Below are 16,928 nucleotides of genomic sequence, written 5' to 3'. Positions count from 1 at the left end.
ATAAAAAAATTGGCCAGTTAGCGCCCTGGGCTGTGTGGTGATTGGTGCTTGCGTTATTTTATTTATTTAATTAATAAACAAATCAGCCAGTAAGCCCTTCGGGTTGTGTTGTAATCGGCGCTTCTGTTATCTTATTTATTATATTAATTAACAAATTGGCCAGTAAGCGCCCCGGTTTGTGTGGTAATTGGCGCTTGTGTTTTTTTATTTATTGGATTATTAAACAAATTGGCCATTAAGCTATTCAAGTTGTACGGTAATTGGCGCTTTTGTCTTTTAATTTAGTACATTAATTAACAAAGTAGTTAGTAAGCGCCAAGGATTGTGTGGTGATTAGCGCTTTTGTAATTCTATTTATTATATTAAGTAACAAAGTGGCCAGTGAGCGCCCTGGGTTGTGTGGTGATTGGCAGTTGTGTTATTTTATTTACTAAAATAATAAATAAATCAGCCAGTAAGCGTCCTGAGTTGTGTGGCGATTGGCGCTTGTGTTATTTGATTTAGTATATTAATTAACAAAAAGGCTAGTAAGCGCCCCGGGTTGTGTGGTGATCGGTGCTTGTGTTGTTTCATTTATTTAATTAATAAAAAAATCGGCAAGTAAGCACCCTGGGTTGTGTGGTGATTGGCAGTTGTGTTATTTCATTTACTTAAATAATAAATAAATCAGCCAGTAAGCGTCCTGGGTTGTGTGGCGATTGGCGCTTGTGTTATTTGATTTAGTATATTAATTAACAAAGTGGCTAGTAAGTGCCCTTGGCTGTGTGGTGATTGGTGCTTGCGTTATTTTATTTATTTAATTAATAAACAAATCAGCCAGTAAGCGCCCCGGGTTGTGTTGTAATCGGCGCTTCTGTTATTTTATTTATTATATTAATTAACAAAGTGGCAAGTAAGCGCCTTGGGTTGTGTGGTAATTGACGCCTATGTTGATTTTTTCACTTAAATAATAAATAAATCGGCCAGTAAGTGCCTCGGGTTTTGTAGTGATCGGTGCTTGTATTATTTTATTTAGTATATTAATTAACAAAGTGGCCAGTGAGCACCCCGGGTTGTGTGGTGGTTGGCGCTTTTGTTATTTTATTAAGTATACTAATTCAGAAAGTGGCCAGTAAGCGCTTTGGGTTGTGGGTTATAGGCGCTTTTGATATTTTATTTATTATATTAAGTAACAAAGTAAACAGTGAGCGCCCCGGGTTGTGTGGTGGTTAGTGCTTGTGTTGTATTATTTATTTAATTAATAAACAAGGCTGCCAGTAAGCGCCCCGGGTTGTGTGGTTATTGGCGCTTGTGTTATTTTAATTACTTAAATAATAAATTAATTGGCCAGTGATCGCTCTGAGTTGTGTGGTGTTCGGTGCTTGTGTTGTTTTATTTATTTAATTAATAATCAAAGCTGCCAGTAAGCGCCCCGGGTTGTGTTGTAATTGGCGCTTTTGTTATTTTATTTTGTCAATTAATAAACGAAGTTGGCAACAAGTGCCCTGGGTTGTGTGGTGATTAGTGCTTGTTTTATTTTATTCACTAAAATAATAAATAAATCGGCCAGTAAGCGCCCCGGGTTGTGTGCTGATTGGCACTTTCGTTATTTTACTCAGTATATCAATGATCAAAGTGGTTAGTAAGCGCCTCAGGTTGTGTGGTGTATGGCGCTTGTGTTTTTATATTTACTTAAATAATAAATGAATTGGCCAGTGAGCGCCCTGAGTTGTGTGTTGATTGGCACTTTTGTTTTTTTATTTATTTAATTAATAAACTAAGTGGCCAGTAAGCGCTCCGAGTTGTGTTGTGATTGGTGCTTGTGTTGTGTTTTTTATTTAATTAATAAAAAAATTGGCCAGTAAGCGCCCCGGGTTGTCTGGTGATTTGCGCCTTTGTTATTTTATTTATTATATTAATTTACAAAGTAACAAGTTAGCGCTTTGGGTTGTGTGGTGATTAGCACTTGTGTTAATTTATTTACTTAAATAATAAACAATTTTACTAGTAAGCGCCCCAAGTTGTGTTAAGATTGGCGCTTTCGTTATTTTATGAAGTATACTAATCAAGAAAGTGGCCAGTAAGCGCCTTGGGTTGTGGGTTATTAACGCTTTTAATATTTGTTTTATTATATTAAGTGACAAAGTGGCCAGTGAGTGCCCCGGGTTGTGTGGTTATTGGCGCTTTTGTTATTTTATTCTGTAATTTAATTAACGAAGTTTGCAGTAAACGCCCTGGGTTGTGTGGTTATTAGTGCTTTTGTTTTTTTATTTATTTAATTAATAAACAAAGCGGCCAGTAATTGCCTCGGGTTGTGTGGTGATTGGTGCTTGGGTTGTTTTATTTATTTGATTAATAAACAAAGCTGCCAGTAAGTGCCCCAGGTTGTGTGATAATTGGCGCTTTTGTTATTTTATTCTGTAATTTAATTAACGAAGTATGCAGTAAACGCCCTGGGTTGTGTGGTAATTAGTGCTTTTGTTTTTTTATTTATTTAATTAATAAACAAAGCGGCCAGTAATTGCCCCGGGTTGTGTGGTGATCGGTGCTTGGGTTGCTTTATTTATTTGATTAATAAACAAAGCTGCCAGTAAGTGCCCCGGGTTGTGTGATAATTGGCGCTTTTGTTATTTTATTCTGTAATTCAATTAACGAAGTTTGCAGTAAACGCCCTGGGTTGTGTGGTAATTGGTGCTTTTGTTTTTTTATTTATTCAATTAATAAACAAAGTGGCCAGTAAGTGCCCCGGGTTGTGTGGTGATTGGTGCTTATGTTATTTAAATTATCTAAATAATAAATAAATCGGCCAGTGAGCGCCCCGGGTTGTGTGATGTATGGCGCTTGAGTTATTTTAATTACTCGAATAATAAATAAATTGGCCAGTGATCGCCTTGGGTTGTGTGGTGATCGGTGCTTGTGTTGTTTTATTAATTTGATTAATAAACAAAGCTGCCAGTAAGTGCCCCGGGATGTGTGATAATTGGCGCTTTTGTTATTTTCTTCTGTAATTTAATTAACGAAGTTTGCAGTAAACGCCCTGGTTTGTGTGGTAATTGGTGCTTTTGTTTTTTCATTTATTCAATTAATAAACAAAGCGGCCAGTAATTGCCCCGGGTTGTGTGGTGATTGAAGCTTATGTTATTTAAATTATTTAAATAATAAATAAATCGGCCAGTGAGCGCCCTGGGTTGTGTGGTGATTTGTGCTTGTGTTGATTTATTATCTAATCAATAAAAAAATTAGCCAGTTAGCGCCCCGAATTGTGTGGTAATTTGCGCTTTTGTTAATTTCTTTATTATTTTTATTCACAAAGCGGCCAGTAAGCGACCCAGGTTGTGTGGATAGTGATGGTTGTGGTAATTTATTCACTTAAATAATAAATAAATTGGCCAGTGAGCGCCCTGGGTTGTGTGACGATTGGCGCTGTTGTTATTTTATTTATATTATTAATAAACAAAGTCGCCATTAAGCGCTCCGGATTGTGTGGCGATTGGCACTTCTGTTATTTTATTTACTTAAATAATAAATAAATTAACGAGTAAGTGCCCCAAGTTGTGTTGTGATTGGCGCATTTGTTATTTTATTTAGTATACTAATTCAGAAAGTGGCTAGTAAGCGCCTTGGGTTAAGGGTTATTAGCGCTTTTAATATTTTATTTATTATATTAAGTAACAAAGTGGCCAATGAGCGCCCCGGGTTGTGTGGTGATTAGCGCTTGAGTTATTTTATTGACTTAAATAATAAATAAATTGGCCAGTGATCTATCTGGGTTGTGTGGTTATCGATGCTTGTGTTGTTTTATTTATTTAATTAATAATCAAAGCTGCCAGTAAGCGCCCGGGTTGGGTGCTGATTGGCGCTTGTGTTATTTTATTGACTTAAATAATAAATAAATTGGCCAGTAAGCGCCTCAAGTTGTGTGGTGATTGGCGCTTCTGTTATTTTATTTATTATATTAAGTAACAAAGTGAATAGTAAGCGCTCTAGGATGTGTGTTATTTGGCGCCTTTGTTATTTCATTTACTTAAATAATAAATGAATCGGTCAGTAAGCGCCACGGGTTGTGTGATGATCTGTGCTTGTGTTGTTTTATTTTGTATATTGATTAACAAAGTTGTTAAAAAGCGTTCCGGATTGTGTGGTGATTGGCGCTTGTGTTATTTTATTTACTTAAATAATAAATAAATTGGCCAGTAAGCACCCTGGATTGTGTGTTGTTTGGCGCTTTTGTTTTTTTATTTATTTAATTAATAAACAAAGTGGCCAGTATGCGCCCCGGGTTTTGCGGTGATTGGTGCTTGTGTTGTTTCATTTATTCAATTAATACATAAATTGGCCAGTTAGCACCCTGGGATGTCTGGTGATTTGCGCTTTTGTTATTTTATTTATTAAATTAATTCACAAAGCGGCAAGTAAGCGCCCCGGGTTGTGTGGTGATTGGCACTTGTGTTATTTTATTTACTTAAATAATAAATAAATGAACCAGTAAGTGCCCAAAGTTGTGTTGTGATTGCCGCTTTTGTTATTTTATTAAGTATACTAATTTAGAAAGTGGACAGTAAGCGCCTTGGGTTGTGGGTTATAGGCGCTTTTAATATTTTATTTATTATATTAAGTAACAAAGAGGCCAGTGAGCACCCTGAGTTGTGTGGTGATTGGTTCTTTTGTTATTTTATGTATTTAATTAATAAACAAAGCTGCCAGTAATGGCCCCGGGTTTTGTGGTGATTGGCGCTTGTAATATTTTAATTACTTGAATGATAAATAAATTGGCCAGTGATCGCTCTGGGTTGTGTGTTGATCTTCGCTTGTGTTGTTTTATTTATTTGATTAATAATCAAAGCTGTCAGTAAGCGCCTTGGGTTGTGTGGTAATTGGCGCTTTTGTTATTTTATTTTGTGAATTAATTAACGAAGTTGGCAGTAAGCGCCCTGGGTTGTGTGGCGATTGGCACTTCTGTTATTTTATTTACTTAAATAATAAATAAATTAACGAGTAAGTGCCCCAAGTTGTGTTGTGATTGGCGCATTTGTTATTTTATTTAGTATACTAATTCAGAAAGTGGCTAGTAAGCGCCTTGGGTTAAGGGTTATTAGCGCTTTTAATATTTTATTTATTATATTAAGTAACAAAGTGGCCAATGAGCGCCCCGGGTTGTGTGGTGATTGGCGCTTGTGTTATTTTATTGACTTAAATAATAAATAAATTGGCCAGTGATCGCTCTGGGTTGTGTGGTTATCGATGCTTGTGTTGTTTTATTTATTTAATTAATAATCAAAGCTGCCAGTAAGCGCCCGGGTTGTGTGGTGATTGGTGCTTGTGTTATTTTATTTACTTAAATAATAAATGAATCGGCCAGTAAGCGCCCCGGGTTGTGTGATGATCTGTGCTTGTGTTGTTTTATTTTGTATATTGATTAACAAAGTTGTTAAAAAGCGTTCCGGATTGTGTGGTGATTGGCGATTGTGTTATTTTATTTACTTAGATAATAAATAAATTGGCCAGTAAGCGCCTTAAGTTGTGTGGTGATTGGCGCTTTTGTAATTTTATTAAGTATACTAATCAACAAAGTGGCCAGTTAGTGCCTTGGGTTGTGGGGTAATTGGTGCTTACGTTGTTTTATTTATTTAAATAATAAATAAAATGTCCAGTAAGTGACTCGGGTTGCGTGTTGATTGGCGCTTTTGATATTTTATTTAATTAAATAATAAATAAAATGGCTAGTGATCGCTCTCTGTTGTGTGTTAATTGGCTCTTTTGTTTCTTTATTTATTTAATTAATAAATAAAATGGCTAGTGATCGCTCTCGGTTGTGTGTTAATTGGCACTTTTGTTTCTTTATTTATTTAATTAATGAACAAAGCTGCTAGTAAGTGCCCCAAGTTGTGTGCTGCTTGCCGCTTTTGTTATTTTATTAAGTATACTAATTTAGAAAGTGGACAGTAAGCGCCTTGGGTTGTGGGTTATAGGCGCTTTTAATATTTTATTTATTATATTAAGTAACAAAGAGGCCAGTGAGCACCCTGAGTTGTGTGGTGATTGGTTCTTTTGTTATTTTATGTATTTAATTAATAAACAAAGCTGCCAGTAATGGCCCCGGGTTTTGTGGTGATTGGCGCTTGTAATATTTTAATTACTTGAATGATAAATAAATTGGCCAGTGATCGCTCTGGGTTGTGTGTTGATCTTCGCTTGTGTTGTTTTATTTATTTGATTAATAATCAAAGCTGCCAGTAAGCGCCTTGGGTTGTGTGGTAATTGGCGCTTTTGTTATTTTATTTTGTGAATTAATTAACGAAGTTGGCAGTAAGCGCCCTGGGTTGTGTGGCGATTGGCACTTCTGTTATTTTATTTACTAAAATAATAAATAAATTAACCAGTAAGTGCCCCAAGTTGTGTTGTGATTGGCGCATTTGTTATTTTATTAAGTATACTAATTCAGAAAGTGGCTAGTAAGCGCCTTGGGTTGAGGGTTATTAGCGCTTTAAATATTTTATTTATTATATTAAGTAAAAAAGTGGCCAATGAGCGCCCCGGGTTGTATGGTGATTGGCGCTTGTGTTATTTTATTGACTTAAATAATAAATAAATTGGCCAGTAATCGCTCTGGGTTGTGTGGTTATCGATGCTTGTGTTGTTTTATTTATTTAATTAATAATCAAAGCTGCCAGTAAGCGCCCGGGTTGGGTGCTGATTGGCGCTTGTGTTATTTTATTGACTTAAATAATAAATAAATTGGCCAGTAAGCGCCTCAAGTTGTGTGGTGATTGGCGCTTCTGTTAATTTATTAAGTAAACTAATTAACAAAGTGTCCAGTAAGTGCCTTGGGTTGTGTGACAATTTGCGCTTTTGTTATTTTATTAACTTGAATAATAAATAAATTGGCTAGTAATCGCCCTGGATTGTGTGGTGATTCGCACTTTTGTTATTTTATTTATTATATTGATTATTTAAGTGGTTAGTAAGCACCCTGGGTTGTGTGGTGATTGGTGCTTACGTTATTTTATTTACTTAAATAATAAATAAATTGGCCAGTAAGCGCCTTAAGTTGTGTGGTGATTGGCGCTTTTGTAATTTTATTAAGTATACTAATTAACAAAGTGGCCAGTAAGTGCCTTGGGTTGTGGGGTAATTGGTGCTTACGTTGTTGTATTTATTTAAATTATTAATAAAATGTCCAGTAAGTGACTCAAGTTGCGTGTTAATTGGCGCTTTTGTTATTTTATTTACTTAAATAATAAATAAAATGGCTAGTGATCGCTCTCGGTTGTGTGTTAATTGGCACTTTTGTTTCTTTATTTATTTAATTAATGAACAAAGCTGCTAGTAAGTGCCCCAAGTTGTGTGCTGCTTGGCGCTTTTGTTATTTTATTTAGCGTATCAAAGATCAAAGTGGTTAGTAAGCACCCCGAATTGTGTGCTGATTGTCGCTTGTGTTATTTTATTTACTTAAATAATAAATAAATTAGCCAGTGAGCGCCCTGGGTAGTCTGTTAATTGGCGCTATTGTTTTTTTTATTTATTTGATCAATTAACTAAGTGGCCAGTAAGCGCTTGGGGTTGTGTGGTGATTGTCGCTTGTGTTATTTTATTTACTTAAATAATAAATAAATTAACCAGTAAGCGCCCTAAGTTGTGTTGTGATTTGCGTTTTTGTTATTTTATTAAGTATACTAATTAAGGAAGTGGCCAGTAAGCGCCTTGGGTTGTAGGTTATTGGTGCTTTTAATATTTTATTTATTATATTAAGTAACAAAGTAGCCAGTGAGAGCCCCGGGTTGTGTGTCGATTGGTGCTTGTGTTGTTTTATTTATTTAATTAATAAACAAATCTGCCTGTAAGTGCCCCGTGTTGTATGGTAATTGGCGCTTTTGTTATTGTATTTTGTGAATTAATTAACGAAGTTGGCAGTAAGCGCCCTAGGTTGTGTGGTGACTGGCACTTTTGTTATTTTATTTATTATATTAAGTAACAAAGTGGCTAGTAAGCGCTCTAGGATGTGTGTTATTTGGCGCCTTTGTTATTTCATTTACTTTAATAATAAATGAATCGGCCAGTAAGCGCCCCGGGTAGTGTGATGATCTGTGCTTGTGTTGTTTTATTTTGTATATTGATTAACAAAGTTGTTAAAAAGCGTTCCGGGTTGTGTGGTGATTGGCGCTAGTGTTATTTTATTTACTTAAATAATAAATAAATTGGCCAGTGAGCACCCTGGATTGTGTGTTGTTTGGCGCTTTTGTTTATTTATTTATTTAATTAATAAACAAAGTGGCCAGTATGCGCCCCGGGTTTTGCGGTGATTGGTGCTTGTGTTGTTTCATTTATTTAATTAATACATAAATTGGCCAGTTAGCACCCTGGGATGTCTAGTGATTTGCGCTTTTGTTATTTTATTTATTATATTAATTCACAAAGCGGCAAGTAAGCGCCCCGGGTTGTGTAGTGATTGGCACTTGTGTTATTTTATTTACTTAAATAATAAATAAATTAACCAGTTAGTGCCCAAAGTTGTGTTGTGATTGCTGCTTTTGTTATTTTATTAAGTATACTAATTTAGAAAGTGGCCAGTAAGCGCCTTGGGTTGTGGGTTATAGGCGCTTTTAATATTTTATTTATTATATTAAGTAACAAAGAGGCCAGTGAGCACCCTAAGTTGTGTGGTGATTGGTTCTTTTGTTATTTTATGTATTTAATTAATAAACAAAGCTGCCAGTAATGGCCCCGGGTTGTGTGGTGATTGGCGCTTGTAATATTTTAATAACTTGAATGATAAATAAATTGGCCAGTGATCGCTCTGGGTTGTGTGTTGATCTTCGCTTGTGTTGTTTTATTTATTTGATTAATAATCAAAGCTGCCAGTAAGCGCCCTGGGTTGTGTGGTAATTGGCGCTTTTGTTATTTTATTTTGTGAATTAATTAACGAAGTTGGCAGTAAATGCCCCGGGTTGTGTGGTGATTGTCGCTTGTGTTATTTTATTTACTTAAATAATAAATAAATTAGCCAGTAAGCGCCTTGGGTTGTGTGTTGATTGGCGCTTGTGTTATTTTAATAACTTAAATTATAAATAAATTGGCCAGTGATCGCCCTGGGTTGTGTGGTGATCGATGCTTGTGTTGTTTTATTTGTTTGATTAATAAACAAATCTGCCAGTAAGTGCCCCAGGTTGTGTGGTAATTAGCGCTTTTGTTATTTTATTTTGTAAATTAATCAACGAAGTTGGCAGTAAACGCCCTGGGTTGTGTGGTAATTGGCACTTTTGTTATTTCTTTTATTATATTAATTAAAAAAGTGGTTAGTAAGTGCCTCGGGTTGTGTGATGATATGCGGTTATGTTAATTTATTTACTTAAATAATAAATAAATTGGCCAGTGATTGCCCTGGGTTGTGTGTTGATTGGCGCTTTGGTTATTATATTTATTTAATTAATAATTAAAGCGGCCAGTGAGCTTTTTGGGTGGTGTGGTGATTGGCGATTGTAATGTTTTATTTATTTAATTATTAAAAAAATTGGCCAGTAAGCGCCCCGGGTTGTTGGTTATTGGCACTTTTGTTATTTTATTTCTTATATTAATTCACAAAGTGGCAAGTAAGCGCCCTGGGTTGTGTGGTGATTGGCACTTGTGTTATTACATTTACTTAAATAATAAACAGTTTAACCAGTAAGTGCCCAAAGTTGTGTTGTGATTGGCGCTTTTGTTATTTTATTAAGTATACTAATTAAAAAAGTGGCCAGTAAGCGACTTGGGTTGTGGGTTATTGGCGCTTCTAATATTTTATTCATAATATTAAGTAACAAAGTGGCCGGTAAAGGCCCCGGGTTGTGTGGTGATTGGTGCTTGTGTTGTTGTATTTATTTAATTAATAAACAAAGCTGCCAGTAAACGCCCCGAGCTGTGTGGTAATTGGCGCTTGTGTTATTTTAATTACTTAAGTAATAAATAAATTGGCCAGTGATCGCTTTGGGTTGTGTGGTAATCGGTGCTTGTGTTGTTTTATTTATTTGATTGATAATCAAAGCTGCCAGTAAGCGCCTTGGGTTGTGTGGTAATTGGCGCTTTTGTTATTTTATTTTGTGAATTAATTAACGAAGTTGGCAGTAAGCGCCCTGGGTTGTGTGGCGATTGGCACTTCTGTTATTTTATTTACTTAAATAATAAATAAATTAACGAGTAAGTGCCCCAAGTTGTGTTGTGATTGGCGCATTTGTTATTTTATTTAGTATACTAATTCAGAAAGTGGCTAGTAAGCGCCTTGGGTTAAGGGTTATTAGCGCTTTTAATATTTTATTTATTATATTAAGTAACAAAGTGGCCAATGAGCGCCCCGGGTTGTGTGGTGATTGGCGCTTGTGTTATTTTATTGACTTAAATAATAAATAAATTGGCCAGTGATCGCTCTGGGTTGTGTGGTTATCGATGCTTGTGTTGTTTTATTTATTTAATTAAAAATCAAAGCTGCCAGTAAGCGCCCGGGTTGTGTGGTGATTGGTGCTTGTGTTATTTTATTTACTTAAATAATAAATGAATCGGCCAGTAAGCGCCCCGGGTTGTGTGATGATCTGTGCTTGTGTTGTTTTATTTTGTATATTGATTAACAAAGTTGTTAAAAAGCGTTCCGGATTGTGTGGTGATTGGCGATTGTGTTATTTTATTTACTTAGATAATAAATAAATTGGCCAGTAAGCGCCTTAAGTTGTGTGGTGATTGGCGCTTTTGTAATTTTATTAAGTATACTAATCAACAAAGTGGCCAGTAAGTGCCTTGGGTTGTGGGGTAATTGGTGCTTACGTTGTTTTATTTATTTAAATAATAAATAAAATGTCCAGTAAGTGACTCGGGTTGCGTGTTAATTGGCGCTTTTGATATTTTATTTAATTAAATAATAAATAAAATGGCTAGTGATCGCTCTCTGTTGTGTGTTAATTGGCTCTTTTGTTTCTTTATTTATTTAATTAATGAACAAAGCTGCTAGTAAAAGCCCCAAGTTGTGTGCTGCTTGGCGCTTTTGTTATTTTATTTAGCATATCAAAGATCAAAGTGGTTAGTAAGCGCCCCGAATTGTGTGCTGATTGTTGCTTGTGTTATTTTATTTACTTAAATAATAAATAAATTAGCCAGTGAGCGCCCTGGGTAGTGTGTTAGTTGGCGCTATTGTTATTTTTATTTATTCGATTTATTAACTAAGAGGCCAGTAAGCGCTTCGGGTTGTGTGGTGATTGTCGCTTGTGTAATTTTAGTTACTTAAATAATAAATAAATTGGCCAGTGAGCACCCTGGATTGTGTGTTGTTTGGCGCTTTTGTTTTTTTATTTATTTAATTAATAAACAAAGTGGCCAGTATGCGCCCCGGGTTTTGCGGTGATTGGTGCTTGTGTTGTTTCATTTATTTAATTAATACATAAATTGGCCAGTTAGCACCCTGGGATGTCTGGTGATTTGCGCTTTTGTTTTTTTAATTATTATATTAATTCACAAAGCGGCAAGTAAGCGCCCCGGGTTGTGTGGTGATTGGCACTTGTTTTATTTTATTTACTTAAATAATAAATAAATTAACCAGTAAGTGCTCAAAGTTGTGTTGTGATTGCCGCTTTTGTTATTTTATTAAGTATACTAATTTAGAAAGTGGCCAGTAAGCGCCTTGGGTTGTGGGTTATAGGCGCTTTGAATATTTTATTTATTATATTAAGTAACAAAGAGGCCAGTGAGCACCCTGAGTTGTGTGGTGATTGGTTCTTTTGTTATTTTATGTATTTAATTAATAAACAAAGCTGCCAGTAATGGCCCCGGGTTGTGTGGTGATTGGCGCTTGTAATATTTTAATTACTTGAATGATAAATAAATTGGCCAGTGATCGCTCTGGGTTGTGTGTTGATCTTCACTTGTGTTGTTTTATTTATTTGATTAATAATCAAAGCTGCCAGTAAGCGCCCTGGGTTGTGTGTTGATTGGCGCTTTGGTTATTATATTTATTTAATTAATAATTAAAGCGGCCAGTGAGCTTTTTGGGTTGTGTGGTGATTGGCAATTGTAATGTTTTATTTATTTAATTATTAAAAAAATTGGCCAGTAAGCGCCCCGGGTTGTTGGTTATTGGCACTTTTGTTATTTTATTTATTATATTAATTCACAAAGTGGCAAGTAAGCGCCCTGGGTTGTGTGGTGATTGGCACTTGTGTTATTATATTTACTTAAATAATAAACAGTTTAACCAGTAAGTGCTTAAAGTTGTGTTGTGATTGGCGCTTTTGTTATTTTATTAAGTATACTAATTAAAAAAGTGGCCAGTAAGCGACTTGGGTTGTGGGTTATTGGCGCTTCTAATATTTTATTCATAATATTAAGTAACAAAGTGGCCAGTGGGGGCCCTGGGTTGTGTGGTGATTGGTGCTTGTGTTGTTGTATTTATTCAATTAATAAACAGAGCTGCCAGTAAGCGCCCCGAGCTGTGTGGTAATTGGCGCTTGTGTTATTTTAATTACTTGAATAATAAATAAATTGGCCAGTGATCGCCCTGGGTTGTGTGGTAATCGGTGCTTGTGTTGTTTTATTTATTTGATTGATAATTAAAGCTGCCAGTAAGCGCCCTGGGTTGTGTGGTAATTGGCGCTTTTGTTATTTTATTTTGTAAATTAATTACCAAAGTTGTTAGTAAGCGCCCTGGGTTTTGTGGTGATTGGCGCTTGTATTATTTTATTTACTTAAATAATAAATAAATCGGCCAGTAAGCGCCCTAGGTTGTGTGTTGATTGCTGCTTTTGTTTTTTTATTTATTTAATAAATAAACAAAGTGGCCAGTAAGTGCCCCGGGTTGTGTGGCGATTGGCACTTCTGTTAATTTAATCACTTAAATAATAAATAAATTAACCAGTAAGCGCCCCGAGCTGTGTGGTGATTAGCGCTTGTGTTATTTTATTGACTTAAATAATAAATAAATTGGACAGTGATCTATCTGGGTTGTGTGGTTATCGATGCTTGTGTTGTTTTATTTATTTAATTAATAATCAAAGCTGCCAGTAAGCGCCCGGGTTGGGTGCTGATTGGCGCTTGTGTTATTTTATTGACTTAAATAATAAATAAATTGGCCAGTAAGCGCCTCAAGTTGTGTGGTGATTGGCGCTTCTGTTATTTTATTTATTATATTAAGTAACAAAGTGAATAGTAAGCGCTCTAGGATGTGTGTTATTTGGCGCCTTTGTTATTTCATTTACTTAAATAATAAATGAATCGGTCAGTAAGCGCCACGGGTTGTGTGATGATCTGTGCTTGTGTTGTTTTATTTTGTATATTGATTAACAAAGTTGTTAAAAAGCGTTCCGGATTGTGTGGTGATTGGCGCTTGTGTTATTTTATTTACTTAAATAATAAATAAATTGGCCAGTAAGCACCCTGGATTGTGTGTTGTTTGGCGCTTTTGTTTTTTTATTTATTTAATTAATAAACAAAGGGGCCAGTATGCGCCCCGGGTTTTGCGGTGATTGGTGCTTGTGTTGTTTTATTTATTCAATTAATACATAAATTGGCCAGTTAGCACCCTGGGATGTCTGGTGATTTGCGCTTTTGTTATTTTATTTATTAAATTAATTCACAAAGCGGCAAATAAGCGCCCCGGGTTGTGTAGTGATTGGCACTTGTGTTATTTTATTTACTTAAATAATAAATAAATTAACCAGTAAGTGCCCAAAGTTTTGTTGTGATTGCCGCTTTTGTTATTTTATTAAGTATACTAATTTAGAAAGTGGACAGTAAGCGCCTTGGGTTGTGGGTTATAGGCGCTTTTAACATTTTATTTATTAAATTAAGTAACAAAGAGGCCAGTGAGCACCCTGAGTTGTGTGGTGATTGGTTCTTTTGTTATTTTATGTATTTAATTAATGAACAAAGCTGCCAGTAATGGCCCCGGGTTGTGTGGTGATTGGCGCTTGTAATATTTTAATTACTTAAATGACAAATAAATTGGCCAGTGATCGCTCTGGGTTGTGTGTTGATCTTCGCTTGTGTTGTTTTATTTATTTGATTAATAATCAAAGCTGCCAGTAAGCGCCCTGGGTTGTGTGGTAATTGGCGCTTTTGTTATTTTATTTTGTGAATTAATTAACGAAGTTGGCAGTAAGCGCCCCGGGTTGTGTGGCGATTGGCACTTCTGTTATTTTATTTACTTAAATAATAAATAAATTAACGAGTAAGTGCCCCAAGTTGTGTTGTGATTGGCGCATTTGTTATTTTATTTAGTATACTAATTCAGAAAGTGGCTAGTAAGCGCCCTGGGTTAAGGGTTATTAGCGCTTTTAATATTTTATTTATTATATTAAGTAACAAAGTGGCCAATGAGCGCCCCGGGTTGTGTGGTGATTGGCGCTTGTGTTATTTTATTGACTTAAATAATAAATAAATTGGCCAGTGATCGCTCTGGGTTGTGTGGTTATCGATGCTTGTGTTGTTTTATTTATTTAATTAATAATCAAAGCTGCCAGTAAGCGCCCGGGTTGGGTGCTGATTGGCGCTTGTGTTATTTTATTGACTCAAATAATAAATAAATTGGCCAGTAAGCGCCTCAAGTTGTGTGGTGATTGGCGCTTCTGTTAATTTATTAAGTAAACTAATTAACAAAGTGTCCAGTAAGTGCCTTGGGTTGTGTGACACTTGGCGCTTTTGTTATTTTATTTACTTGAATAATAAATAAATTGGCTAGTAATCGCCCTGAATTGTGTGGTGATTCGCACTTTTGTTATTTTATTTATTATATTGATTATTTAAGTTGTTAGTAAGCGCCCTGGGTTGTGTGGTGATTGGTGCTTGTGTTATTTTATTTACTTAAATAATAAATGAATCGGCCAGTAAGCGCCCCGGGTTGTGAGATGATCTGTGCTTGTGTTGTTTTATTTTGTATATTGATTAACAAAGTTGTTAAAAAGCGTTCCGGATTGTGTGGTGATTGGCGCTTGTGTTATTTTATTTACTTAGATAATAAATAAATTGGCCAGTAAGCGCCTTAAGTTGTGTGGTGATTGGCGCTTTTGTAATTTTATTAAGTATACTAATCAACAAAGTGGCCAGTAAGTGCCTTGGGTTGTGGGGTAATTGGTGCTTACGTTGTTTTATTTATTTAAATAATAAATAAAATGTCCAGTAAGTGACTCGGGTTGCGTGTTAATTGGCGCTTTTGTTATTTTATTTAATTAAATAATAAATAAATTGGCCAGTGAGCACCCTGGATTGTGTGTTGTTTGGCGCTTTTGTTTTTTTATTTATTTAATTAATAAACAAAGTGGCCAGTATGCGCCCCGGGTTTTGCGGTGATTGGTGCTTGTGTTGTTTCATTTATTTAATTAACACATAAATTGGCCAGTTAGCACCCTGGGATGTCTGGTGATTTGCGCTTTTGTTTTTTTAATTATTATATTAATTCACAAAGCGGCAAGTAAGCGCCCCGGGTTGTGTGGTGATTGGCACTTGTTTTATTTTATTTACTTAAATAATAAATAAATTAACCAGTAAATGCTCAAAGTTGTGTTGTGATTGCCGCTTTTGTTATTTTATTAAGTATACTAATTTAGAAAGTGGCCAGTAAGCGCCTTGGGTTGTGGGTTATAGGCGCTTTTAATATTTTATTTATTATATTAAGTAACAAAGAGGCCAGTGAGCACCCTGAGTTGTGTGGTGATTGGTTCTTTTGTTTTTTTATGTATTTAATTAATAAACAAAGCTGCCAGTAATGGCCCCGGGTTGTGTGGTGATTGGCGCTTGTAATATTTTAATTACTTGAATGATAAATAAATTGGCCAGTGATCGCTCTGGGTTGTGTGTTGATCTTCGCTTGTGCTGTTTTATTTATTTGATTAATAATCAAAGCTGCCAGTAAGCGCCCTGGGTTGTGTGTTGATTGGCGCTTTGGTTATTATATTTATTTAATTAATAATTAAAGCGGCCAGTGAGCTTTTTGGGTTGTGTGGTGATTGGCGATTGTAATGTTTTATTTATTTAATTATTAAAAAAATTGGCCAGTAAGCGCCCCGGGTTGTTGGTTATTGGCACTTTTGTTATTTTATTTATTATATTAATTCACAAAGTGGCAAGTAAGCGCCCTGGGTTGTGTGGTGCGTGGCACTTGTGTTATTATATTTACTTAAATAATAAACAGTTTAACCAGTAAGTGCCCAAAGTTGTGTTGTGATTGGCGCTTTTGTTATTTCATTAAGTATACTAATTAAAAAAGTGGCCAGTAAGCGACTTGGGTTGTGGGTTATTGGCGCTTCTAATATTTTATTCATAATATTAAAAAACAAAGTGGCCAGTGGGGGCCCTGGGTTGTGTGGTGATTGGTGCTTGTGTTGTTTTATTTATTCAATTAATAAACAAAGCTGCCAGTAAGCGCCCCGAGCTGTGTGGTAATTGGCGCTTGTGTTATTTTAATTACTTAAATAATAAATAAATTGGCCAGTGATCGCCCTGGGTTGTGTGGTAATCGGTGCTTGTGTTGTTTTATTTAATTGATTGACAATTAAAGCTGCCAGTAAGCGCCCTGGGTTGTGTGGTAATTGGCGCTTTTGTTATTTTATTTTGTAAATTAATTAACAAAGTTGTTAGTAAGCGCCCCGGGTTGTGTAGTCATTGGCGCTTGTTTTATTTTTTTTACCTAAATAATAAATAAATCGGCCAGTTAGCGCCCCGGGTTGTGTGCTGATTGGCGCTTTTGGTATTTTATTCAGTATATCAATGATCAAAGTGGTTAGTAAGCGCCTTGGGTTGGGTAGTAATTGTCGCCTGTGTTATTTTATTTACTTAAATGATGAATAATTTGGCCAGTTAGCGCCCTGGGTAGTGTGTTAATTGGCGCTATTGTTTTTTTATTTATTTGATTAATACACTAAGTGGCCAGTAAGCGCTCCGGGTTGTGTGGTAATTGGTGATTGTGTTGTTTTATTTATTAATTTAATAAAAAAAATGGCCAG

This window comes from Copidosoma floridanum, unplaced genomic scaffold, assembly GCF_036245765.1.
Source record: "Copidosoma floridanum isolate Cflo_tuat_1 unplaced genomic scaffold, Cflo_Japanese_pri ptg000034l, whole genome shotgun sequence".
Classification (NCBI taxonomy): domain Eukaryota; kingdom Metazoa; phylum Arthropoda; class Insecta; order Hymenoptera; family Encyrtidae; genus Copidosoma; species Copidosoma floridanum.
Note: the sequence above shows the minus strand (reverse complement) of the source record.